A 25,833-nucleotide genomic window follows, 5' to 3' on the forward strand; every position below is an offset into this window, starting at 1 on the left:
ATGCACTGGTATGTGTCAGCTCGGGTATAATAGTGGTGGAATGTGTCAGCCTGGGTGTGAAGGTGACTGGGAGGACGTCGGCCCTAGGTGTTCAAACCTCTCTCTCTCGTCACCACCACCACCACCACCACCACCACCACCACCCCCCACATCCAGGGGCTCCCAGCCTATATACTTCCCCCCACGGAGAAGCTTGTGACGCTTCTGCACGAGACTCCTCGTGTCCCGGGACTGTGACTTAGAGATCTTGGCGTCTTTATTGTTAAACATTGTTAACATGTTTGTTTCAGGACAACATATGCAACATGTGTCAAGGTTACCTTTACACCATCATGGGGGGATTACACTGCTCCGAATGTACGACATGTGTAGACCTTTATACGGGGCGCATGTGGTTCACACTAGTGTACGAGCATGTGTAGATACTCTCCGGCTCTGTAGTCAAGTATGGTGTGCTCATTCAGAGACTCCAGTGATATGTTACGATGCTGGAGCCCAACGATAGGGAAAACTTGTGAGGGAGTGGTTGTTGCACCGCCGGGTGAGTGAGACGGTGAGTGAGTGAGAGACAGGGTGAGGGAGTGAGACAGGATGAGTGAGTGAGAGAGAGGATGAGTGAGTGTGAGACAGAGGGTGAGAGAGAGAGAGAGGATGAGTAAGAGAGAGAGAGACAGAGGCTGAGAGTGAGTGAGTGAGTGAGTGTGTACATACCATACTCCGAGGCAGTAGTCTGCTCCCTCTCCCAGGATGTAAATCAAGGTGATGAATGGGTCGTGTTAATATACACAGCAGTCGTGGTGGAGTGCCACTTATGGGTTACTATCTTCGTGGGACTCGAGGTGTGCATGCGTAATCCCGGCTCTACTATTTCCTGGTCATCTTCCTCCACCTCCCCCCCCCCTTCCCCGGCTTTCACCCTGTCTCCTACATACCTGGTTGATACCTGGTTGATGGGGTTCTGGGAGTTCTTCTACTCCCCAAGCCCGGCCCGAGGCCAGGCTCGACTTGTGAGAGTTTGGTCCACCAGACTGTTGCTTGGAGCGGCCCGCAGGGCCACGTACCCACCACAGCCCGGCTGATCCGGAACTTCTGTTAGAAAACTGTCCAGTTCTCTCTTGAAGATGTCCACGGTTGTTCCGGCAATATCTTATAGTCGCTGGGAGGACGTTGAACAACCGCGGACCTCTGATGTTTATACAGTGCCTATGGCACCTCTGCTCTTCACTGGTTCTATTCTGCATTTTCTTCCATATCGTTCACTCCAGTACGTTGTTATTTTACTGTGTAGATTTGGGACCTGTCCCTCCAGTATCTTCCATGTGTATATTATTTGGTAACTCTCTCGTCTCCTTTCTAGAGAGTACATTTGGAGAGCTTTGAGACGATCCCAATAATTTAGGTGTTTTATCTCGTCTATGCGTGCCGTATATGTTCTCTGTATTCCCTCTATTTCAGCAATCTCTCCTGCTCTGAAGGGGGAAGTGAGTACTGAGCAGTACTCGAGACGGGACAACACAAGTGACTTGAAGAGTACAACCATTGTGATGGGATCCCTGGATTTGAAAGTTCTCGTAATCCATCCGATCATTTTTCTGGCTGACGCAATATTTGCTTGGTTATGCTCCCTAAACGTTAGATCGTCGGACATCATTATTCTCAAATACACCCTTCACCCTCCCCGCCGCTCACCCTACGTCCTCCTACACACTTCACCCTCTCTCTCTCTCCCTCCATGCCTACCCCGTGCCAACTCGCGCTGGTGCGACAGTGTCGAGTAATTCGGGTGATTATTTAGAGCCATAACTGTCGAGGGTGGCAGTGTGTGTAGTCGTGTGTGAAATTCGTGGTCGACTGCAGTAAAGCTCATAATTGACCGTTTTCTTTTCCTCTCCATTTGTGTTCCTCTTCGGTTGTTCTCCCCACCTGCTTCTTCCTCCCAGTTCTCCGTTTACAATTTTCTGTATTTGGTTGGAAATTATTTCTTGTTTGTTTTACGTTTAGAGTATTTTTTTTTTTTTTTTTTAGATTTTTCATTCTTTATTTTTTTATTTACATTCTGAATGATTTACTTGGTCGATGGCGGGCGAATAGTGATCTTCTGCACCGTTAATAATGTTTAAAGTGTGATAATCTGCAAGATGGCTTCATAAGACTCTTGCTGCGCACTTTATTGCTTCATTTATATTGTCCAAATTGTCTTGATTAACTTTTAACGAATTGTTTTATATTTGTATTATTTACTCTTTAATTATATAGCCTACAATAATTCTTATTGTTACAATTATTTACTTCTCGCAAACCACGATACCCCCACAAACAAAGACCTCCAAACAGTGACGACTCCTTCAAAAATCTCTTTTTCAAACGAATACACTTACTAACGAAAATTCCAATCACAAACTACCCAAACCAATAACTAATTAAAACAAATATATACGCCCAATACACACAGAGATCACACTGACGTGATGCATCAAATGAACAAATCCACAAGGGCCGTGACGAGGATTCGAACCTGCGTCCGAGAGCATCCCAGATACCTGGTTGATACCTGGTTGATGGGGTTCTGGGAGTTCTTCTACTCCCCAAGCCCGGCCCGAGGCCAGGCTCGACTTGTGAGAGTTTGGTCCACCAGGCTGTTGCTTGGAGCGGCCCGCAGGGCCACGTACCCACCACAGCCCGGCTGATCCGGAACTTCTCTTAGAAAACCGTCCAGTTTTCTCTTGAAGATGTCCACGGTTGTTCCGGCAATATTTCTTATGCTCGCTGGGAGGACGTTGAACAACCGCGGACCCCTGATGTTTATACAGTGCTCTCTGATTGTGCCTATGACACCTCTGCTCTTCACAGGTTCAATCTTGCATTTTCTTCCATATCGTTCACTCCAGTACGTTGTTATTTTACTGTGTAGATTTGGGACCTGACCCTCCAGTATTTTCCAGGTGTATATTATTTGGTATCTCTCTCGTCTCCTTTCTAGAGAGTACATTTGGAGAGCTTTGAGACGATCCCAATAATTTAGGTGTTTTATCTCGTCTATGCGTGCCGTATATGTTCTCTGTATTCCCTCTATTTCAGCAATCTCTCCTGCTCTGAAGGGGGAAGTGAGTACTGAGCAGTACTCGAGACGGGACAGCACAAGTGACTTGAAGAGTACAACCATTGTGATGGGATCCCTGGATTTGAAAGTTCTCGTAATCCATCCGATCATTTTTCTGGCTGACGCAATATTTGCTTGGTTATGCTCCCTAAACGTTAGATCGTCGGACATCATTATTCCCAAATCCTTGACATGCTGTTTTCCTACTATGGGAAGATTCGATTGTGTTTTGTACCCTGTATTATGTTTCAGATCCTCATTTTTGCCGTACCTGAGTACCTGAAATTTATCACTGTTAAACATCATGTTATTTTCTGCTGCCCAATCAAAAACTTTGTTGACATCTGCTTGTAGTTTTTCAATGTCTTCAGCAGAGGTAATTTTCATGCTGATTTTTGTGTCATCTGCAAAGGACGACACGAAGCTGTGGCGTGTATTTTTGTCTATATCAGATATGAGAATAAGGAACAGTAGCGGTGCAAGGACTGTACCTTGAGGTACAGAGCTTTTAACATCGCTTGGACTCGATTTTATCTGATTGACTGTTACTCTTTGTGTTCTGTTCGACAGGAAATTGAGTATCCAGCGTCCTACTTTTCCAGTTATTCCCATTGACCTCATTTTGTGAGCTATCACCCCATGGTCACATTTGTCGAACGCCTTTGCAAAGTCTGTGTATACAACATCTGCATTTTGCTTTTCTTCTAGGGCTTCTGTGATTTTGTCATAGTGGTTGAGTAACTGTGACAGACAGGATCTTCCCGCTCTAAATCCATGTTGTCCTGGATTGTGCAATTCATTGTTTTCCATAAAACTAGAAATTTGATTCCTAATCACTCTTTCAAACACTTTTATTATGTGTGATGTTAGTGCAACTGGCCTATAATTTTTTGCCAAGGCTTTACTCCCCCCCTTGTGCAACGGAGCTATATCTGCAGATTTAAGTGCTGCTGGTATCTCCCCTGTATCCAGGCTCTTTCTCCATATTACGCTGAGTGCTCTCGCTACTGGTACTTTACATTTCTTTATGAATATTGAATTCCATGAGTCAGGCCCAGGAGCTGAGCGCATAGGCATATTATCAATTTCTCTTTCAAAGTCTTCCGAGTTTGTGGTAATATCCGTTATATTATCTGCAGCTTGAATGTCATTCATAAAGAAGCTGTCTGGGTCATCAACTTTCATGTTGTTTATTGGTGTGCTAAACATAGCCTCATACTGGCTTCTTAGAATTTCACTAATCTCTTTGTTGTCCTCTGTGTACGTACCTTCATTTGTAATTAACGGTCCAATACTGGTCGAGGTTTTGGATTTTGATTTTGCGTATGTGAAAAAATATTTCGGATTTTTCCTTATCTCTTGTATAGCTTTCTGTTCCAATTCCATTTCCTCAGACTCATATGATCGCTTCAACGTTTGTTCTATTTCCTCAATCTCCCTGCTTAGGCTTGTTTTCCTTGCTTGTGATAGTTGTGTCTGCCGAAGCATTTCCGTTATTTTTTTCCTTCTCCTGTACAGTCGTCTCCGTTCTCTTTCTAGAGTGGTCCTCTTTCTGCCCCTCCTCACAGGTACGTGCTTCAAGCAGACCTTGTAAGCTTCAGCTGTCAGTTGAGCTATTCCCTGTGTGGGAGTTTTGTCGCTTAAGACCGTCTCCCATTGAATGGTTGCAAGGTCTACATTTATTTTTTCCCAGTCGATCCTCTTATTGTTGAAATTGAATTGATTGAATATTCCTTCTCGCTTGTTGGGTCTCTTAGACCTACTACCGTTAATTATGCTAGTTCGCACTTCAATGAGCTTATGGTCTGAGTATGAAGTATCTGAGATTGTGATATCCCTGATTAGTTCATCATTGTTTGTGAATAACAAGTCTAGTGTGTTTTCGTTCCTAGTTGGTTCTGTAATCTGTTGATTGAGCGAGAATTTGTCACAGAATCTCAAAAGTTCTCTAACCTGTGGTTGGTTATTTCCCGGGTCATTCCCTGCTATGATATTTGTGTTTGCCGTTCTCCATCTTAGACTCGGTAAATTGAAATCTCCAAGAAAGATAATATCTGGAGCTGGGTTTGCTAGGTTGTCAAGTATGTTCTCTATTTTGTGCATCTGTTCTGTGAATTCCTCAATCGTTGTATCTGGCGTCAGACTCTGACAGCCCCTAGACTAGCCCAGTGTGGTAACAGACTCTGGACAGAATGAAAGCACTCTCATCCATGTTCCGTAATGCGCCAATCATGTGCCGACATCGGTTGTTGTAACAACAGCATTTTCGTTTGCTTGAGACATCTGATCGGTGACTTTTACTAATAAAAACATATATTACAGTAACATTTAGGCGCGGAACCACAGCAAGATAACAATACCTCATGACTGTGTAACAGAAAGGCAACTCTTTAACCTTGGGCGTGTAGGAACAAATCCACAAGGGCAGTGACGAGGATTCGAACCTGCGTCCGGGAGCATCCCAGACACTGCCTTAATCGACTGAGCTACGTAAAATCCTGGTTTGTGCCTCGGAGAGGCTACAGGATCCAGTAAGATCAGTAGAACTTCGATTTCAACTCTTTTTTTAACCCTGTCGTAGTTCAGTCGATTAAGGCAGTGTCTGGGATGCTCCCGGACGCAGGTTCGAATCCTCGTCACTGCCCTTGTGGATTTGTTCCTACACGCCCAAGGTTAAAGAGTTGCCTTTCTGTTACACAGTCATGAGGTATTGTTATCTTGCTGTGGTTCCGCGCCTAAATGTTACTGTAATATATGTTTTTATTAGTAAAAGTCACCGATCAGATGTCTCAAGCAAACGAAAATGCTGTTGTTACAACAACCGATGTCGGCACATGATTGGCGCATTACGGAACATGGATGAGAGTGCTTTCATTCTGTCCAGAGTCTGTTACCACACTGGGCTAGTCTAGGGGCTGTCAGAGTCTGTTACCACACTGGGCTAGTCTAGGGGCTGTCAGAGTCTGTTACCACACTGGGCTAGTCTAGGGGCTGTCAGAGTCTGTTACCACACTAGGCTAGTCTAGGGGCTGTCAGTGTCTGTTACCACACTGGGCTAGTCTAGGGGCTGTCAGAGTCTGTTACCACACTAGGCTAGTCTAGGGGCTGTCAGAGTCTGTTACCACACTAGGCTAGTCTAGGGGCTGTCAGTGTCTGTTACCACACTGGGCTAGTCTAGGGGCTGTCAGTGTCTGTTACCACACTAGGCTAGTCTAGGGGCTGTCAGTAAATTACTGAGGAGCTTTTCTGAAATTTTCATTGGCTATTGTATCAAACTCGATTGAGTTTTCCACAAAACTGTCTTAATAATTTGCTTGAAAACCGTAATAGACAATTAAATAACTAACATATAAAGAACTAGACTTAAATTTGCATACTGCGAGTATATCCCTGTTAGTTTAGTGTCCATCCATTACCTTGTTATACCTCCGTTACCCCAGTATACACCAGCTTCCACAGCATACTTCCGTTGCTTTAATACCCTGCTACAGCAGTATATCCACGCTTCCCCACTAAGCTAAAGTTTACCTCCACTACCTGAACATAGTGGCAAATCGTGAGAACGGGCTAGAGTATACCCCCCCCCCCCCACCATCCGAGTATCCTACATTAGTTTACCCCGAGTTTGTGTCGAGCGGAAAGGTAGTTAGGTGATTTTTATGGTGTAAACTCTCCTTGTTATCTGAGTTATCTGTGTGCAATCGCTTAACAATGCCGGGGAGCTGAACTAGTGGTTATGACGCACACACTAGGGGAAGGGGAGTTAGGGGTAAGGGGTATGTGATGAGTGAATTTTAGGGGAGAGGCGTTGATGGTGAAGGATGGGGGGGGGGGGTATATGTATGAGGTGATGGGGTGGGGGGAGAGTAAGGCGTGCTCGGGTAGGGTGTGTTGCGGGTTGGTCTCTGGCGCGGAAAAGGTTATGAAAGCCATGGAACTGATTGATTGAATGATGAAGATTAAGCCACCCAAGAGGTGGCACGGGCATGAATAGCCCGTAAGTGGTAGTTTTTTTTTGAGGGAAGGTGATATGGGAGCGATTCGTGGAACTAAAAGAGGGAAGGATTATAGAGAGTGGTAGGTGGAGGAAGAAGAGGAGTGAAAAGAGGGGATGGTGAAGAGTGTTGGAAAATGAGAAGACCGGAGGGGGGGGGGGTAATTAGGCTACATTTTATTTTCCTTAGAAGGGGTACTACCTCTAGTGCACGTGTAGGGACCCATAGCCTCGGAGAAGAAAATAGAGAGTAATCAGAGAAGACCTTGTGGATCCTCACTGAACACTTTGATATTTATTCTAGCTAATATATTAATACAATCCGAGTGTGATAAAGAGGAGGTAATAGGAGTTACCGTAAAGGTAAACGATGGAGGTAGGAAAGGGTAAGGTGAAAGGTAAGGTCAGAGTGGAGGGGGAGATGAGAAGAGGGAGATAGAGTAGGAAAGTGGAGGAGGAAGATTTAAGGGTAACAGACAGGAAGGAAGACAGCGTTGGAGAAACATTTGATTACCGGAAATTAGTACGTAAAGGAACTGGAAACAAGAGTATGAGACACGGGAAAGAGAAGGGAAAAGTAGGTAGAAAGAAATGAAGTGTAGGTGATAATTGTAGCAATAAGAATTTTTAATCTAGAGAGATCTCTTAGTTGTAATTGAATCAATTTATTAACTTTATCCGTTTCAAATTAATATTCCCATATATGCACAGGGTAGAGAAATATAAACTCAATGGGAGAATTAGTATTTATACACGAAACTTTTCGCAAACAAATTATGTATATTACCTTTACATAGAAGTTATTTATAAAGGACTATGATAATGTTTGTGACTTTGTTTGTCCGAGCACCGCCACGCCCACTCGTGGCGGCCTGCCGGGACCCGCCACCCGTGATAGTGGCGGCCTCCCGTGTCCGCCTTATCGTCTCCGGGTTTGCAACCATGGCGGTTTTCTAGCCAATTTACCTTAAGTATTCTCCTTGTTTGCTCGCTATGGGGCTTTTACCTCTACATTGCCAAGAATTACTTTTTTTTAATCAATGGATCATTAAATAAAATTGTGGAAGCCGGCAAATGCCTGAAGTTTGGTTCAAAAATATCTAAGCGCGCAAAATTTTAATTCTTTAGTGGTTTAAAACGTGACGTTGTACGTGTGTCTGGGCGCTCTGGCGAAGCCTGATGGGACGAGACGGTAAACGGCAGGTTAACTATATATATATTTTTGCTGCTGTGTTGTTATAGATTCAGCTACTCGGAACAAGTTCCAAGTAGCACGGGCTATGGTGAGCCCGTAACTGCTGTCGCTCACTGGCTCTATACATGTTGCATCTAAGCCATACTATACTACAGGGTAATGAGCCTTGGTAGATAAAAACTTATCAGCATAAATGACGGTCTACTTGGCAACCTAGTAAATATTGAAGGCAGTTTCCCCAGCGAGGAGCCGAAATATGGTTCACGCACAATGAAGTAAAAATAGCCTGATATATCTAGAAAGAAATCTTTACGAATTATTGTTGTTTCTTGGCGTATTTCTGAGTCAATAAAGAGCGTCGTGACTGTTAGTGTGTTCTTCCCCGGCACCACTGTCTGCTGGCCGACCTGTCCCCTCCCCGCCCTGGCGTCTGTGCTCGCCTGTCTGCCGTCTCCCCGTCTGCGTTGAGGCCCGTCGCTGACTAACAGGGAAATTATCCCCGGCGCGCGCGCGTGTGTATTTACTATCTGTGCCTGCAGGATCGAGGTGTTAGCTCTTGAACCCCGCCTTTCTAACCGTCGGTTGTCGAATGTACTGACTCGGCTTAGTTTCCTCTGTTATATCTATCTTGAGGTTATCTTGAGATGATTTCGGGGCTTAGTGTCTCCACGGCCCGGTCCTCGACCAGGCCTTCACTCCGCAGGAAGCAGCCCGTAGCAGATGTCCCGTAGCTATTTACTGCTAGGTAACAGGGGCATAAGGGTGAAAGAAACATTTTGCCCATTTGTCTCCGCCTCCACCGGGGATCGAACCCGGAACCTCAGGACTACGAATCCGAAGCGCTGTCCACCCAGCTGTCAGGCACCCACATATCTAAAACATATATTTCTAACACATCCCCAGGATGCAGCCCGTCGCAACGGCATTCTAACTCTCAGTACTGCTAGGTGACCTGTGGCATCAGATGAAAGAAACTGCCCATTTGTTTCTACCTCGGCCGGAAATCGAACCCGGGCCCTCCTGACTACTACTCCTGAGCATTGTCCACTCGACTGTGAGGTCCTGTTGAGGTGTTTTTGTTTGTGTGTGTTTGTTTACAGCTACTCTCGCCTTGTTGCTACTCTCGCCTTGTTATTCTTGCATAGTCAATTAACCTGCCCTTAAGCCCGGCGTTTTGATATCAGTAGTTCAATGCGGTAACTTTTCACTCCCTTATCATATTTACATTTAAAACTGTGTATTAGGTTCGACAACTTCCTTTCCTAGTCCGACTCAGTCATTTACGACTCTTGGAAAACGTTCCTTCTCACATCTCTCTCTCTGTGTACTCACATCTGTGTGCTTTAAGGCAAAGTGTCGGCTTCTGGACCCAACTTTTCATATGCAGATCATCTTTATCAGTGGCACTCGACAATCTTGTTAGGCTAATACTGCTTGGGGAATTGGGTTGTTGATTAACGGAACAAATTACCGGGTAACATAATAACACGCGGGTCACTGGATTGTTCGAAGCGTGTGTCATATATATATATATATATATATATATATATATATATATATATATATATATATATATATATATATATATATATATATATATATATATATATATATATATATATATAATATACTGATTAGGATTCCTCCTCCAGCGAGGAAGTTTGTAACGTCTGTGTTACCTTATCTTGAGGTAGTTCCCAGGATTAATGTTTCCACACACCCCGGTCTCTGACCAGGCCTTCTGATTGTTGGTGTGGTCAACCAGACTGTGTCCGACGCCGCTGTTCGCAGTCTGACGTATGGCTCACAACCTGGTTGATCAGGTATCCGTTGAAGGTGATTATCTACATAAATGTTTGCTATCTTTGCGTGTACCTCTGATATTCTATTATCTTCGTCCAACATCACCTGTGCTTCAAGGGATTACTGTTGGCTATTTTCAAATAGTTTTTCTTCTTTTCAAACCATTGACTTTGCGTATGGGCCCTATTGATGGTACTTGCAGTAGTTTGCTTGTTATTTCTTCATAGTTTGATTGTTATTTCTCCATTCTCATATCTCTTCTAAGTGTTGCTATTATTGGATACGACTTCTTCCCCCTAGCACATCAGAGCACTGTCTCCTCTGGTTTGTCTCATGGTGGGCAGTTAGGCCGAGATTGTGAACCTAATCCAATAATTGTATTAATGACGCCGGAAGGGTGCTGATCGTGGACTGTAGCAGTATGAAATACATGTAAGCGTTCACATCTACTATTTAGATATCTTTTCTTGTGTATGACCCTCTGTTCTATGTGGCAGTGAACAGGAGCAACATTCTCACTGCAATAAGGTTAATTGAAGTACTTCGATTAGGGAAAATTGTATGTTTTTCTTATTAAAGATGTTAATAACGATCTCTGCAGTATCTACTGCGGATTAAGACTGAAGTGTTGGTGTCTGCGGCGTGTCAACCCCCTCTGCACCGCTGGTGGCGGTGTCTGCTGCGCGTCACCACTGCCTGGCTGCTGGTGGTGGTGTCTGCTGCACGTCACCACTGCCTGGCTGCTGGTGGTGGTGTCTGCTGCGCGTCATCACCGCCTGACTGCTGCTGCTGGTGTCTGCTGGGCGTCACCACCGCCTGACTGCTGCTGCCGCTGGTGTCTGCTGGGCGTCACCACCGCCTGACTGCTGCTGCTGGTGTCTGCTGGGCGTCATCACCGCCTGACTGCTGCTGCTGGTGTCTGCTGCGCGTCACCACTACCTGACTGCTAGTGCTGGTGTCTGCTGCACGTCACCACTGCCTGACTGCTGCTGCTGGTGGTGTCTGCTGCGCGTCACCACTGCCTGACTGCTGCTGGTGGTGGTGTCTGCTGCGCGTCACCACCGCCTGACTGCTGCTGCTGGTGTCTGCTGCACGTCACCACTGCCTGACTGCTGCTGCTGGTGGTGTCTGCTGCGCGTCACCACTGCCTGACTGCTGCTGCTGGTGTCTGCTGCGCGTCACCACCGCCTGACTGCTGCTGCTGGTGTCTGCTGCACGTCACCACTGCCTGACTGCTGCTGCTGGTGTCTGCTGCACGTCACCACTGCCTGACTGCTGCTGCTGGTGGTGTCTGCGAAAGCGGCGCCAGCGGTAACGTCTCCCTCTTCATCGATTGATGGAGGAGTGAACGCTGTAAGTGGACACTAAGGTGTTCTGAGGAGTTGATTACAGTAGGACATTGTTGGGGTCATGGACGTGCTCGTCTCTTTGTAAGTGGGTGGCGTGGGCGTGTGTAGTGGGTGGCGTGGGTGTGTGTAGTGGGTGGTGTGGGCGTGTGTAGTGGGTGGGGTGGGCGTGTGTAGTGGGTGGTGTGGGCGTGTGTAGTGGGTGTAGGTAGTATAGGGGTGTGGAGGGTGTAGGTAGTATAGGGGTGTGGAGGGTGTAGGGGCGGCGGTGTTTTAGGACTATGGGGGGTGTTGTGAGGACGTCGGTAAAAGAGAGGTTGTGGGTGTGTTTTGTGTATGGATGGCTGTTGTGGGCGGACGTGAGCGGTTTGTTTTTTGTTTACATGTGTTTGGTTTGCCTGTGTTGGGGGCTTACATGGGTAGAAAAAGCGTAGCATTGTGTACATAAGCTTCAACAACACTACTCAAGCTTAAAGCTTGACTCTAGAGAGTTACGGTGTGGCTCCGGCGGGTGTTTGGTAGGTGTGTGACTGTGGGGTGTTAGTATGTAAATATATGAGGTGTTAGTATGTAAATCTGTAACCCTATATGTGAATGTATGTGTTGGTTTGTGGATGTTTTCGCGCCTATTTTTGCCTTTAGGATCGTATTCCAGCCTGTTAAGCGACCGGTTGTCCTAATGATGACTCCTGACTTAAATTTCTTCCGTCATTTCCTTTTTTTTTTCCTACTAGGCTAGCCTGCGTTTACACGTCTCTGGCGCTCATCAATGCGCTCTTTTTTTTTACTGGTATTCATTCCGAACATTTCCCCATCTTCCACTCTTGTTAATCCTTCTTAGTGCGTGATATATCCCTTTCATATCTATATATATTATATACAAACAGTAGGAATGACTCCTCGTGGATGTGGCTGTTTTTGCTAAATTATTTTGGTACTAGGGTTCGTAACTGGGAAATTTCGTACCAGTGAACTTTAATCTAGTTTTGTTAAAAAGTAAGAACGCTATTGGAAGTTCGAACCACGGATGGATTTTAAATTCAGCAATTTACTGAAGAACCCTTGGACCGAGGCTTCACCCGGCACTGGAGATCTTGAAATAAGTTTATTGAGGTAAAATATACACAAAGGGACGAGGTAGCTCAAGCTATTCTCACCGTCTGAAGAGCTTAGTGTGAGAATAGCCTAATGTTCTTATTTACTTAATACAAGTTGGTGCACCCTTTACGATACAACATTTGGCTATGGTTTACAAATTATTAAACAGCAAAATTACAAGAGGCAAAATATAATTTGACCTAGCTTTCATTTAAGGTCTCTTGTGTTTGTAAGATGTCTTGTGAGGAGGGGGGGGGGGCACTGTGTCTCGTTAATTAGTGTGGGTGTGATCTCCCAGGTGAGTAATGGAAGGGAAATAGACCAGCTCGATATCACTGCATGGGCGTGATCTCCCAGGTGAGTAATGGAAGGGACGTAGATCGGCCTCATATCGGTTTCCCAGACAAAGTGAAAAGTGGGACTCCACCTCCACCAGTGAGGGAGCGTTCCGGTATCATTTAATCACCTGTGCGTGGAGTAAAATAAATGATAATCCATAGCCAGGGCAAATATTGAAATCTGAAAGTTAAAATCATTTTTGTTGAGCGAAAGAATATGAAACTATCGCGTATGTTGTGCGTCGTAAGGGGGTGTGGGGGTGTGTGGGGGGGGGGGAGTCACGCAGCGCCCCACAGTTGCAGTTCTCATGGACCGCGCTCTCATAAATCCCCATGAGTCATGCAGGTGAGGATAGCAGGGAGAGGATAGTGAGGAGGAGGAGGAGGGCTCTGTTATCACTTACTGATATCTCTGTCATCTTAGGTTATCTTATCGATGCAGGTGATGTAGGCGAGAGAGGAAGGGAAGCCCTTTGATATTCTCGAGGCGTGAAGGGGAGGTGAGGGAAAGACATGAAGGGTTTCCCTATGATTAATATGTAGGTGACAGAAGACGAGTTAGGCTAGTGAGGGTGACACGGATGGGGGATTAAGGAAGGAGAGGTAGGCTAGTAAGCAGGGGATGAGGTGGTAGGGCTAGGTGGATTAAACCATCAAACTCATCAGTGTCCTCGATCTCTCGGCCTCCTGGTTGACGGTGAGAGCGTTCAACATACCAGCCTGTGATCACGAGTCGGGATCCTCAGCAAGGAGGCAGACTTCTCCTGAAACCCCGACCGGCCAGACTTGCAAGGAGAGAGTCCGTCGTTGAGATCAGTTCAAGATGTGGGACCAAATGACTTAAGCTAGCTGTGTTGGGACATTAAAGTACATCTAATCTCAATACTGTCATTTGTGATGTATAAAAATGTCTATATTACATAACAGTTATATCTGTAAGGTAACTCTGGATTGTGCTGTAGCTGATCAAAAGTACCGAGACCTGAGAGTGTTGTAACGTGTGTGTGGGCAGCAGAGGTGGTCCAGCAGGGAGGCAGGAGGGGAGGGAGTATTGGAAAACTTTTAAGGAAGCTGGATATCCCGCCGTGAACGCTACCCTGCTGAGGCCATAGGACGTCACTGGCCCTCGCTAACCCCCTCTGCCGGAAACGCTGACGGAGGGGGGCCCGGGAAGTTTATGTGGGGCGTGTTTGGCTGTTACAGCTCTTAATACGTCGTGTACGGCAGATTAATATTGCGGTGTGGCAGAGTAACGGCATAAAAGTGGCAGCTTTACCGGCCCGACTCTTGCTACATAATGTGAAGTGGAAGGCTGATTTTTGTCTCCTTCCATTTCTCCCCGAGCTGGTGGTGGGGCTCGTGGCGGGATAGTAGACGAAGAGGAGGAAGCGGTGGGGAGGGAGGGAGAGAGAGAGAGAGAGAGTGAGAGTATTAGGAGGATAAGGAGACGTTGGGGGGACAGGAACTATGCAGCTTATGATTTGCACGAGTCTGCTGTTTTTGCGTTTTAACTCTCCACTGCTTTTACAGATACAGGTTATGGCTGTTCTGTTAACATTACCCCCTTGATTATATAGGCTCATACTCTTCCTGCATTGGTGTTTTATTTTATATAAAATGTACAATATATATATATATATATATATATATATATATATATATATATATATATATATATATATATATATATATATATATATATATATATATTATTAAATATGACCGAAAAAGTAAGATTAATAATTCTAACACGAATTTTCTCAATCTTTCGTACATTACGCTTCACTGTTGGAGGTAAATCAAAAATCACTTCTCCAAAATTCATTTTTATTTCTAGTCTGACGCGACACGGGCGCGTTTCGTAAAACTTATTACATTTTCAAAGACTTCACAAATACACAACTGATTAGAACTTACGTCTCTCTGATATTATATCTGCATTTGAGTGAGGTGGGAAGGATGATGTGGCATTAACACAAGACAGAACAGGGGATATTAATAGGGTATTAAAAGTATCAACACAAGACAGAACAGAAAACAATGGGTATTGAATAGAAGTGTTTGTAGAAAGCCTATTGGTCCATATTTCTTGATGCTTCTATATTGGAGCGGAGTCTTGAGGTGGGTAGAATATAGTTGTGCAATAATTGGCTGTTGATTGCTGGTGTTGACATCAAGAAGTCAACACCAGCAATCAACAGCCAATTATTGCACAACTATATTCTACCCACCTCAAGACTCCGCTCCAATATAGAAGCATCAAGAAATATGGACCAATAGGCTTTCTACAAACACTTCTATTCAATACCCATTGTTTTCTGTTCTGTCTTGTGTTGATACTTTTAATACCCTATTAATATCCCCTGTTCTGTCTTGTGTTAATGCCACATCATCCTTCCCACCTCACTCAAATGTAGATATAATATCAGAGAGACGTAAGTTCTAATCAGTTGTGTATTTGTGAAGTCTTTGAAAATGTAATAAGTTTTACGAAACGCGCCCGTGTCGCGTCAGACTAGAAATAAAAATGAATTTTGGAGAAGTGATTTTTGATTTACCTCCAACAGTGAAGCGTAATGTACGAAAGATTGAGAAAATTCGTGTTAGAATTATTAATCTTACTTTTTCGGTCATATTTAATAATATGACCGAAATCTACAGGAAAGACTGCTACCAAAATATACTAATATATATATATATATATATATATATATATATATATATATATATATATATATATATATATATATATATATAATTTTGTGAGGGTACCACCTCTGGTGCCAATGTGGGGACCCATAGCCTCGGAGAAGAAAATAAAAAGTATTCAGAGGAGACCTTGTGGTTTCTCACTGAACACTAATATTATCTTCTCCTACCACCCCCATTCTTTTGTATGTACACATATATATTTACTTTATTTGAACTTTGTTACAAAAAAGGAGTTACATATGGGTTACAAAGATGGTTGTCATAGATTGTCGAGTTCCTCCAGCTCCTCAGATGGCGGGCAGGAACCCTGGATGCAGTGCGCATTTCCCCTCTGTATCGCCACACTGAGGCGCTGGAAAAGAAAGCTTGCAGCTCTCGGGTCCCTTGTTGTTTCAATGAGCCTAGAACCCAGTTCCTTCAAAAAACTGGTAGCACTTTTACCCCAGGCGCCGAGCGTCTCAGAAGCAATGGGGACAAAATTGTAGTGGTGTAGTGGTATATATATATATATATATATATATATATATATATATATATATATATATATATATATATATATATATATATATATATATATTATATATTATATATTATATATTATATATAGATTATATTGTGATAATCGACTTGATAATGGTCCAGGACGAACCGAAACGTCGTCGTCTCTTCCATTTCTAGTGTGTGGTTGTGTCTATATATTGTATAATGTAGGAACTCATTACATATTTCCTCTTGGTGGTGGCGTTGAGAGGCTGTGAAGTACCAGGCCACCTTAGGTCTGTCACCTGTCATCCTGTAGTCTGGTGCCGGCGATCGATCTACAACCAAGCAGACCCGATAGTCAGCTCTGAACTCTGGTATTGATCATACTCTAACACATGCAGCACAGCTCCCTCTGGTGAGCGTGTTGGGGCACACACACTTCTATAACACTTTCTGGTCTTCAACGCCTCGAGTTAGTCTTGAGACAATTTGTGACTGTTAGTGTGTTGTGAGTCGTGTTATGACCGGGCACAAATGCTATAAGAATATAGCTGTGTGGCATAGCTTTCCAGCCGGGGTTTTCCGCAACCTATAGCGGGGGGGAGGGGGGGTGGGGGGATGCAACGGAAGCATAGATTATTCGCAACTTTACATGAGTGTTGCACATTGCACCGAATAGTTTCCAGTTGTTGAATGTTGTTGCAACTGTCTTAAGAGACTGTCATTGACCATCGGAGGTCATACCATTGGGTCACCTTGTGGTGGTTTCCAGGGTTCAAAGTCCCCGCACCCGGTCTCTGACCAGGCCTCCTGATTGGTTGTCTAGCCAGCCGGGCGGTTAGACGCCGCCATTCACAATCCGGCGTATAAATCACAGCCCGGTTGAACAGGTTTCCTTTGGCAAACGATCAGGCAGACGATGGTACAAAATAACATCAACATCAATTCAATATTTAAACTAAATTAACATCTTTCAGAAAGCTTTTGAGAATTTAAATTGGGAGTAATGCTTACTAAAATTCATAAAGGCTTTCTAAAAGTGTATTTTAAAAGTACAAAGATGCAGGCTAGTAGGTGGCGACACAGTGGCCAGCACAGTGGTACATTAGACCAGTTGAATGACTTATTCAGCTGAACAAATCCACAAGGGCCGTGCCGAGGATTCGAACCTACGTCCGAGATCATCCCAGACGCTGCCTAAATCGACTGAGCTACGATTTGCTACATTTGTTCATTTGATGCATCACGCTGTTGTGATTTCTGTGTGTGTGACTTATGAGCTCTTCTGGTGAGGACAATCCTTCGAGTTCGATCTTGAAGTTAGTGTCTATGCTTCGCTAGAGAGCAGTAAACTAAGATAGTATGTGTAAGTTAACTAGAAAACTATACTGCCATTCCTGGTGGTGGTCTCTCGTTCCCTCGTTCCCTACCTTCCTCCCCCACTCTTTCTCTCTCTGCCGTGCCGAGATGTGGAGAAAAAGTTTCAAAGGTTGCGTGCCCTGAAGAGCAGGGAGCGCCGCCACCAGTTACCAAACAGTTGGTGTGCGGTGTGTGCAGGCCACCACTGCCCGCAGGCCGCCACTGCCCGCAGGCCGCCACTGCCCGCAGGCTAGTGCTCGTCTGCAGGCCAACAAATTTACTGCAACTCGACACGCACTCTTTTAAAAGCTGGTTACTTTCCCATCTTTTGTTATGGTTATCTTGAGAGAATTTCGCGGCTTAGCGTCCCCGCGGCCCGGTCCTCGACCACACCTCCTTTTTGTTACAACCCCCCCCCCCCCCAAGGAAGCAGCCAGTAGCGGCTGTCTAACTCCCAGGTACCTATTTCCTGCTAGGTACCAGGGGTATTGGGGTGAAAGAAACTTTTTGCCCATTTTTCTCCGCCTCCACCGGGGATCAAACTCGGAACCTCAGGACTACGAATCCGAAACGCTATCCACTCAGCTGTCAGGCGCCCGGTAGGGGCAATGTTTGCACAACACGGCGGGCACTGGGGTAGTGGGCATTCATACCTAAACAAAAAAGACATTACTGCCCGAAATTCAGAGTGTTATTAGAAGCCATTGAAATAAAGTGACGTTATGGTATGTCTCAGTACAATGTAAAATAATCAATGTGTGTGTTTCTTTGTAAATAGTATTGTTATTATTATTTTAGTTATAACATTTCAACATTTATTTTTGTACAAGTAACCTATATGTGATGAAGGAAAAGGTGAGGCTTAGGACTTTCTGACAAGCGTAGGCTAGCAAAGCCTGGCCTCAGGCCGGGCTCGGGGAGTAGAAGAACTCCAGAAACCCTCTCAGGTATGTTCCAGGTAAGGAACTCTTCTGCCATGAACTTTTATTAAATGCAATGTTTTTTTTAAATGTATTGACGTGATGAGTCGGACGTCGGCCTGGGAGTAATGTGTCAAGCATGTTACTTGTCATCCTTGGAGGTGGTTACCTTGAGGTAGTTACCTTGACGTGGTTACCTTGAGGTAGTTACCTTGACGTGGTTATCTTGAGGTGGTTACCTTGACGTGGTTACCTTGAGGTAGTTACCTTGAGGTGGTTACCTTGAGGTAACCTCAAGGTTGAGGTTACCTTGAGATGATTTCGGGGCTTAGCGACCCCGCGGCCCGGTCCTCGCCCAGGCCTCCTGGTTGCTGGACTGGTCAACCAGCCTGTTGGACGCGGCTGCCGGCAGCCTGACGTATGAGTGAGTGTGCTTCTAGCAAACCTTGCTTAAAGCGTAGTCTTCCAAGTCTCTCACATAACACGCTAACTCTATTTACTATTTATGTCCACAGAATCGAGCTATTAACTCTTGGATCCCGCCTTTCTGACCAATACATTTGTTCTCCATTATATCTACTACATATATTTCTCTCAAGCACACTCACACCCCCAGGTAGCAGCTGTCTAACTCCAAGGTACCTATTTACTGCTAGGTGAACAGAGCAACAGGGTGAAATAAACTCTGCCCAGTTGTTTCCGCCTCCGCCGGGAATCGAACCTGGGCCATTAGGACTATGACCTTCAAGGGCTGTCCACTCAGCCGCGAGGCCCGTTCCTGTGTGCACAGACACTGATGGCGGGAAGGAATGTGCCTCTAATCGTCGCATCTTGCCCAGGGTTCGATCCTAAGGATGCTGGTATTTGAGTGTTCCCTTCCTGGTGGGGTGTATAAGGCAACACTAATATGTTGACTCATTCATTCACTGCGTCCATAGACTTTGTGTGAGGTGCGTGCGAGTGTGTCAGCCAGGATGACCCCGGTCACTTGCCGCATGCGGCCTGGAGCACCTCGCCACTCTTAACACTCTAGAGGGTAATTTCCTGGGTCATACGGCTAGTTCATGTCCGGCTCTCTCTCTCTCTCTCTTTCTCTTTCTTGTCACGACCTGTTCCTCGGCGCTTTCTTGACGGTGGATCTGCAGCGCCGCTGATTGGCTAATGGTCGCTGATGAAGTTGGATTACGTAATTGTCTGGAAAGAAAAAAGTTTGCTTGGCTTGTTTACAAGCAGAGAGGAGAGGTGTGCTTCATGTGCTTGGGGTCTGGAGGCTTCACGTGCTTGGCGTGCTTCTCTTGTCATCCTTGACTGCACTCGGCTCCCCAAGGCACAACTGCGACGTGCTTGTGTCTGAAGCTAAACAAAGATATAATGAAATAATCAATGATGGAGTCAGAGTTTGTCTCTTGTTGATTCCTTCCCATATTGGTCGCCGAATGCATGATAGAACTGATGAGTTGGCCAAGACTTTTGCTCGTAAAGAGGGAATTGATTACCATCAATAAAAAAATGAGATATCGTTGCCACATAGCGCTATTAATTCACCAGCTATTCTGTTGGGAATTATTCTTAATACAGCAGAGTTTGGACTTTTAACATCATAAAAACATCTCATTTGAATTCACTTAATTATCAGTACTAAAATAGAGTAAATGTGACCTGTCTACCACTTGTTGACATCTGGACCAGAGAGCCAGGGCGGCAGAGGAGGAGAGTGGTCAGCCATTATTGCTAGACCAGAGTCACAGGAGCAAAACAGCTCCAATAATTTTCCCTTGGACACCGGAGTTACGGGACAAATAGTGTTCCTGTTATCAACTCCAACTACGTCTACTATAAGGGAAGTGTATTGCCGAAACCCGTTTATTATCTTTACATTTCTGACCAGTTATGTTAGATAGATATAGGGCGAACTGGTTAGCACGCACGGGAGCGACATAACCCAGGTAATTATTCATTGGTCCTTATAAATAATATACCAATATTTCCTCTTGATATAGCTGTCATATATATATATAGGATTCCTGCTATTACAGCAAGTGCCCTTTGACAGGAACATTTGAAGAGGAAGCCACAATTAATCCTAGTAAACCAGTACATAGTGGTGATGCCTCAACTACCAGGATTGTTTGGTGTCATTCATATACCTGGTTTATACCTGGTGGACCAGGCCTACAATACAATAAGATAAGACCTCTCAATTTTAATTACTAATATATGTAGTTTAATACCGTAGTTTGATTGGCTGCATATATATTAAAATTTAATAACCCCCCCCCCTTCCATATGTGCAAGGAGTCGATTTGAGAATATTGCAGAAATGCAGTCCACTAAACATCATACAAATTGCTATCGAAATATATAAATTAACGTAAATATAAACACTATATAAATTCATATAAATTAAATAAATATACATCTCACGGGTCGGTTCCCCACAGGATAGGCGGAGTCTATGAGCTAGCATTCGACCTTGCAAGCATTTCTAGGTGAGCGTACACATTCCCCCCCCCCCCAACACCAGAAGCCCATCCGTGACGAGGATAACTGGTTTAGTTACCCATTAAAGGGGGTAGGAAAACTGTCCGTGTTGTTAGTTAAATATTTAAGCTTTACTTTTCTTAAGCTCGCTGGAGGTGAGTTGTCGGCTCAAGAGATTTACTGGAGGCTTGCCTCTTGGTGGTTCTCTCGGTGCTTGAGCTTAATGAGAGTGTAATCTCTTGGGTGAACCGGAGGAGCTCGTCTCGGTTAACGCTTTTAGTGAAGAGCTTTCAGTGTAGTTTCGCGACTCGGGCCGGATGAAGGCAAATTACAGTGGCGAAATTAGTCGTGTGAGAAACGCGAGGGAATGGCCAGTTTTGGCAGCGATGGGGGGATTAGGAAGGGGGAGTGAGGGGAGCGGGGTGATCACTGTGGCTCATGAGAGTGTTGAGTGTGCAGGGTGAGGTAGAGTGTCCCGACGTGGTTAGTGTGTGTAGAGGCGAGTCCTGAGGCGAGGGACGGGTTTACCGCGCCTTACCTTAGGGGAAAGAGAGGATCCGGAACTGGTGTAGAGAGGTAGCGGATCTGTGACCGGTGAAGAGAGAGGGAAGGGACGAACGTAGATTGATGTTACGGAGAGACGAACCAGTACAGTGATACCTGATAAACCAGGCTGTGATTCATGCATCAGACTACGAGCAGCGGCGTCTAACAGTCTGGCTGACCAGACCACCAACCAGGAGGCCTGATCGGAGACCGGGCCGCTGAGGCATTGATCCCAGGACCATCACGAGTAAACACAAGGTATGTGGGGAGTGCCTAGCTGAGCGCTGCAGCTTTACACAATGAGCGCTTGCAAACACCAGAGTCAGGATTTACGAAGCCTCTACATCTTAGTGTACAGGTTTACACTGTACACACAGGGATTATACAGTGTACACTCCCTGGTGGGAGTGAATATGAAGCTGCTCATATGCACTGCCACTCAGGACAGACGATCATACATATAAGAATACGTCTACAAAGTATATTAAAAAACCTTGTGTGCATTTTACGAGATTTTGACGTTAACGCGTGTATGACTTGGATGGAAAATTTAATATATTTACGTAAATGAATATAAATGACAGGCTCTCTCTCTCTCTCTCTCTCTCTCTCTCTCTCTCTCTCTCTCTCTCTCTCTCTCTCTCTCTTTACGGTCGTGCATCATAGATGACTCAAGTTGAACTATCTGCCAATTACCTTAGGTGGGGAAACTGCTTAAATCGATAAACTCAAAGGTCATTTGTGCACATCGTGGAAACTAGATATATAAAAGGCAGACAACATGGCATTACTCAGGGCCGCTGGTGATGAACACAGTTGCTCTCACTCGTGTCCAACATTACTGAAGCAGTCTGTAACGGAAATGTTTGTGCTTTATCTGCCCTGATGTTGACCGAGTCGTGGCTGCCGTATCGCACGATAGACCAGGTAGAGTGGTGGAGGGACACGGCTCTGGCGTGTCGGTGGGTGAGGTTACTCAACATCAGGGGCCAGATTCACGAAAGCACTTATGCAAACACTTACGAACCTGTACATCTTTTTTCAATCTTTGGCGGCTTTGTTTACAATTATTAAACAGTTAATGAGCTCCGAAGCACCAAAAGAGGCTGTTTATAACAATAATAACAGTTGAATGGGAAGTTTTCATGCTTGTAAACTGTTTAATAAATGTAACCAAAGCCGTCAAAGATTGAGAAAAGATGTACACGTTCGTAAGTGCTTTCGTGAATCTGGCCCCAGAGGTCCGCGGTTGTTTCAGCGTCCTCCCAGTGGGTATAAGAAATATTGCCGGAACAACCGTGGACATCTTCAAGAGAAAACTAGATAGTTTTCTTTAAGAAGTGCCGGACCAACCGGGCTGGGGTGGATGTGTGGGCCTGCTCCAAGCAACAGCCTGGTGGACCAAACTCACAAGTCAAGCCTGGCCACGGGCCGGGCTCTGGGAGTAGAAGAACTCCCAGAACCCCATCAAGCAGGTGTAGTTGGAGAGTTGTTGGTGGAGGTTGCTACAGGTGGCGATGAGCCGGTGGGTTGGCACAAGGAGGTAGGTGTAACTCCAAAAGGTGCCAGAGACGGTAGTCTCATGTCATAACACGCCACCAGATTCCTTTTGGCGGTAATCCGTTGGGGGAAGTTTAAGAGGGGTAGTTCCGTAGAAGTAGTAGTAGAGGCGTAGTTCCGTGGGGGGGGGGGGGGGGGTTAGTGCCGCTGGGGAAGGAGGGGGGGTATAGTTCCATGACTGGCTTCTGGCATGACTCTAGCGTGAGGAGAACCACATGTGGACGGCCCCAACAGGGAAGCTTGCTGCATTGCAGTCTCAAGGATCAGAGCCAGGTGGGCGGCTGGGAACTGTGCGGGGGATGTGGGCGGGGCCGGGTGTGTGGGCCTTGTGCTTGCGAGGGTTGAGCTTCGGCTCTTTGGTCCCGCCTCTCAACTGTCAATTTACTGGATTTATAATTTAATTCTCCAGCAGATTCGTACCTGAGGACACAGAGGATGGCAAGAAATAATGTATAGGCCACTGAGCAGGAGGTGTCTGTGTCTACAGAGGGACGGGAAGGGGAGTATTTAGTTCCGCCCCGCAGAGTGGAGAGATGAGGGAGGGAGGGAGAAGGAATGGTTCACATGCAAGAGAGAGCGCAACCGTGGGGTGAGGAGGAGGAGGTGTGCCATGTTGGGGGAGGAGACACTAGTACGCTGGGACAGCAATGGTGTGGGGGTGGGGGGGGGGCTGGTAAGGTAGGAGTCACGGGGAGGAGGGAGGAGTGAATTGTCTCGTCAGAACTCGTGTTTACCTTCCCTCTCTTGCCTGGCCGGTCAGGTAAACACAGGCTCACTGCCTCGTAAAGTGTCCACAGTCTCCACCCCGGTGTTGGGGGCCTGGAGCACCTCTCAGTCTCCACAGGGTGGCCGGGGACGATGGGCTACCTTGGGCAGGTGAGAATTGGAACCACCTGACGACTCTAGGCGATGTTGGTTTAGTGATTTGGGGGAAGGGGAACCACGCAAGGGGGCGCGATGTTTGGGCACGGTAGAGTAGGAGGAGAGATACGTGGTTGTTTGATAGTTTGGTTTATAAAGTGGTTTAGTGGTAAGGGTGGTTGTTTAAGGGTGGAGTGGTTGTTTAAGGGTGGAGTGGTTGTTTAAGGTTGGAGTGGTTGTTTAAGGGTGGAGTGGTTGTTTAAGGTTGGAGTGGTTGTTTAAGGGTGGAGTGGTTGTTTAAGGGTGGAGTGGTTGTTTAAGGGTCCAGTGGTTGTTTAAGGGTGGAGTTGTTGTTTAGTGTCGTGGCTACATGCCTTTTGCCTTACTTCTGGGGTTTCCGTTATTATTTTCAGGTTGTTACCAAGTTTTTCTTGACAGTTTGATGTCAGGGAAACCATGCCCCCCCCCACCCCCTTCAAACCACCTGGACAGTTATCTAGATATTTGTGATGATATGAAAGCATATTACGGTTTCAGGAATAGTTTACATGTAAACTGGCAAATGAACCTTTGTCATAAAGTTATATTATTCTCAAGTTATAACGTTATTGTAATTTGTAAATCGTTGGTTTAAAATATAAAAAGTGTATGTTGAAAACATTTTCTTTGGTGAATTTGGTTTTCTGTAAACTGAATTCTCGGGCACCCTGAAATAGTTTTCGAATTCCATATTTCACATAATCGTCAATAATACACCATATTATCGTAACCAAATGTAATGAAACCTAACCTAACCCAACCTTAACTAGCCTAACCATGGATGGAGAGTAGATAATGGCACTAATTATGTTGTCGTTCCCAATCCATTCCTTTGACCGGAGCTCCTCCCTGAGGACAGGCTGCACAGTTATGCCTTGGGGATATGAGGGTAGTCAGGGATGACAAGGAGTCACTTATAATTAAGGTGTTAACTTAAATTCATGTACTCGCTAGAATGCAAAGAGTATATGAATCCAAAGACGATATGTATCAGAAAAAAAGTTGTGGTAAATCGAAAAGAGGACCAATTGAGAAAGTGAACACAGACCATACTACGGATGAAGGAAAAGAATAACTGAATTGCTTAAGCACACATGAATATCCCAAACAGGGAGATTGAAGAAATAAAGTAAAAGCTAGTGATCATACCTAACTAAAGAAAAGCAATTGTAACAGAACCCTGTTTAAGATATAAAAAAAAATCCAAAATATTTTTTCACATTCAAAACTACAATAAAAAAAACTGCACCAGTATTGGACTTATACGAGCTGGTTCATACACAGAGGACAACAATTAAATTACCAAAATCCTGAAGACCAGCATGAGGTTATACTTAGCACCCCTAATACAAAATGTGAAAGCTGAAGATCCAGACAGCTTCTTTGTGAATGATGACCAAATCCCTGACAATCTTCTGCACTTGTGATATTAACACGAGTGCAGAAGATCTTGAAAGATAAATTGTCAACCTGACCATGGACTCAGCCCTGGGTCCCAACTCTTGGAACTCCATATTTATAAAGAAAGGTAAAGAGCCAGTAGCACGACCGCTCAGTGTAGTATGGAGAGAAAGTTTCGATACATATGAGATACCAGAGGTATCTCATATGGTAGAAGCACATAGCACTATTATCTACTCCGTATCCATGGTTAGGATTGGCATTAGGTGAAGTTAGGTTAAGTTTCATTACATTTGGTTACATTAATATGGTGTATTATTCTCCAAAATGTGAAATATGGAATTCAAAAACTATTTGAGTGTACCCTAGTATTTTATTTATATAAAATCAAATTCGTCAGACCGTTTCAAAGAAAACGAGTTCAACATATGCATTTTATTTTTAAACCGATGATTTATTACAGAATAAAGATATAACTTAAGAATATTCTCCGTTTAGGACAAAGTTTCACTTGCCAGTTTACAAGTAGACTATTTGCTGTCTCGGCTTAGTGGATTCTGAGAATGGGTTGGAAATATTCCCTATACAGAAGTAGAA

At 45.0% G+C, this 25,833-nt stretch overlaps 1 protein-coding gene across 5 annotated transcripts in view; it reads left to right on the plus strand.

Moving 5' to 3' along the window:
- Positions 1-25,833, plus strand: part of LOC123745526 (slit guidance ligand) — a 918,311-nt gene that overhangs the window by 21,875 nt on the left and 870,603 nt on the right. The window lies entirely within an intron of this gene.

Source organism: Procambarus clarkii, chromosome 10 (genome assembly GCF_040958095.1).
Source record: "Procambarus clarkii isolate CNS0578487 chromosome 10, FALCON_Pclarkii_2.0, whole genome shotgun sequence".
NCBI lineage: Eukaryota > Metazoa > Arthropoda > Malacostraca > Decapoda > Cambaridae > Procambarus > Procambarus clarkii.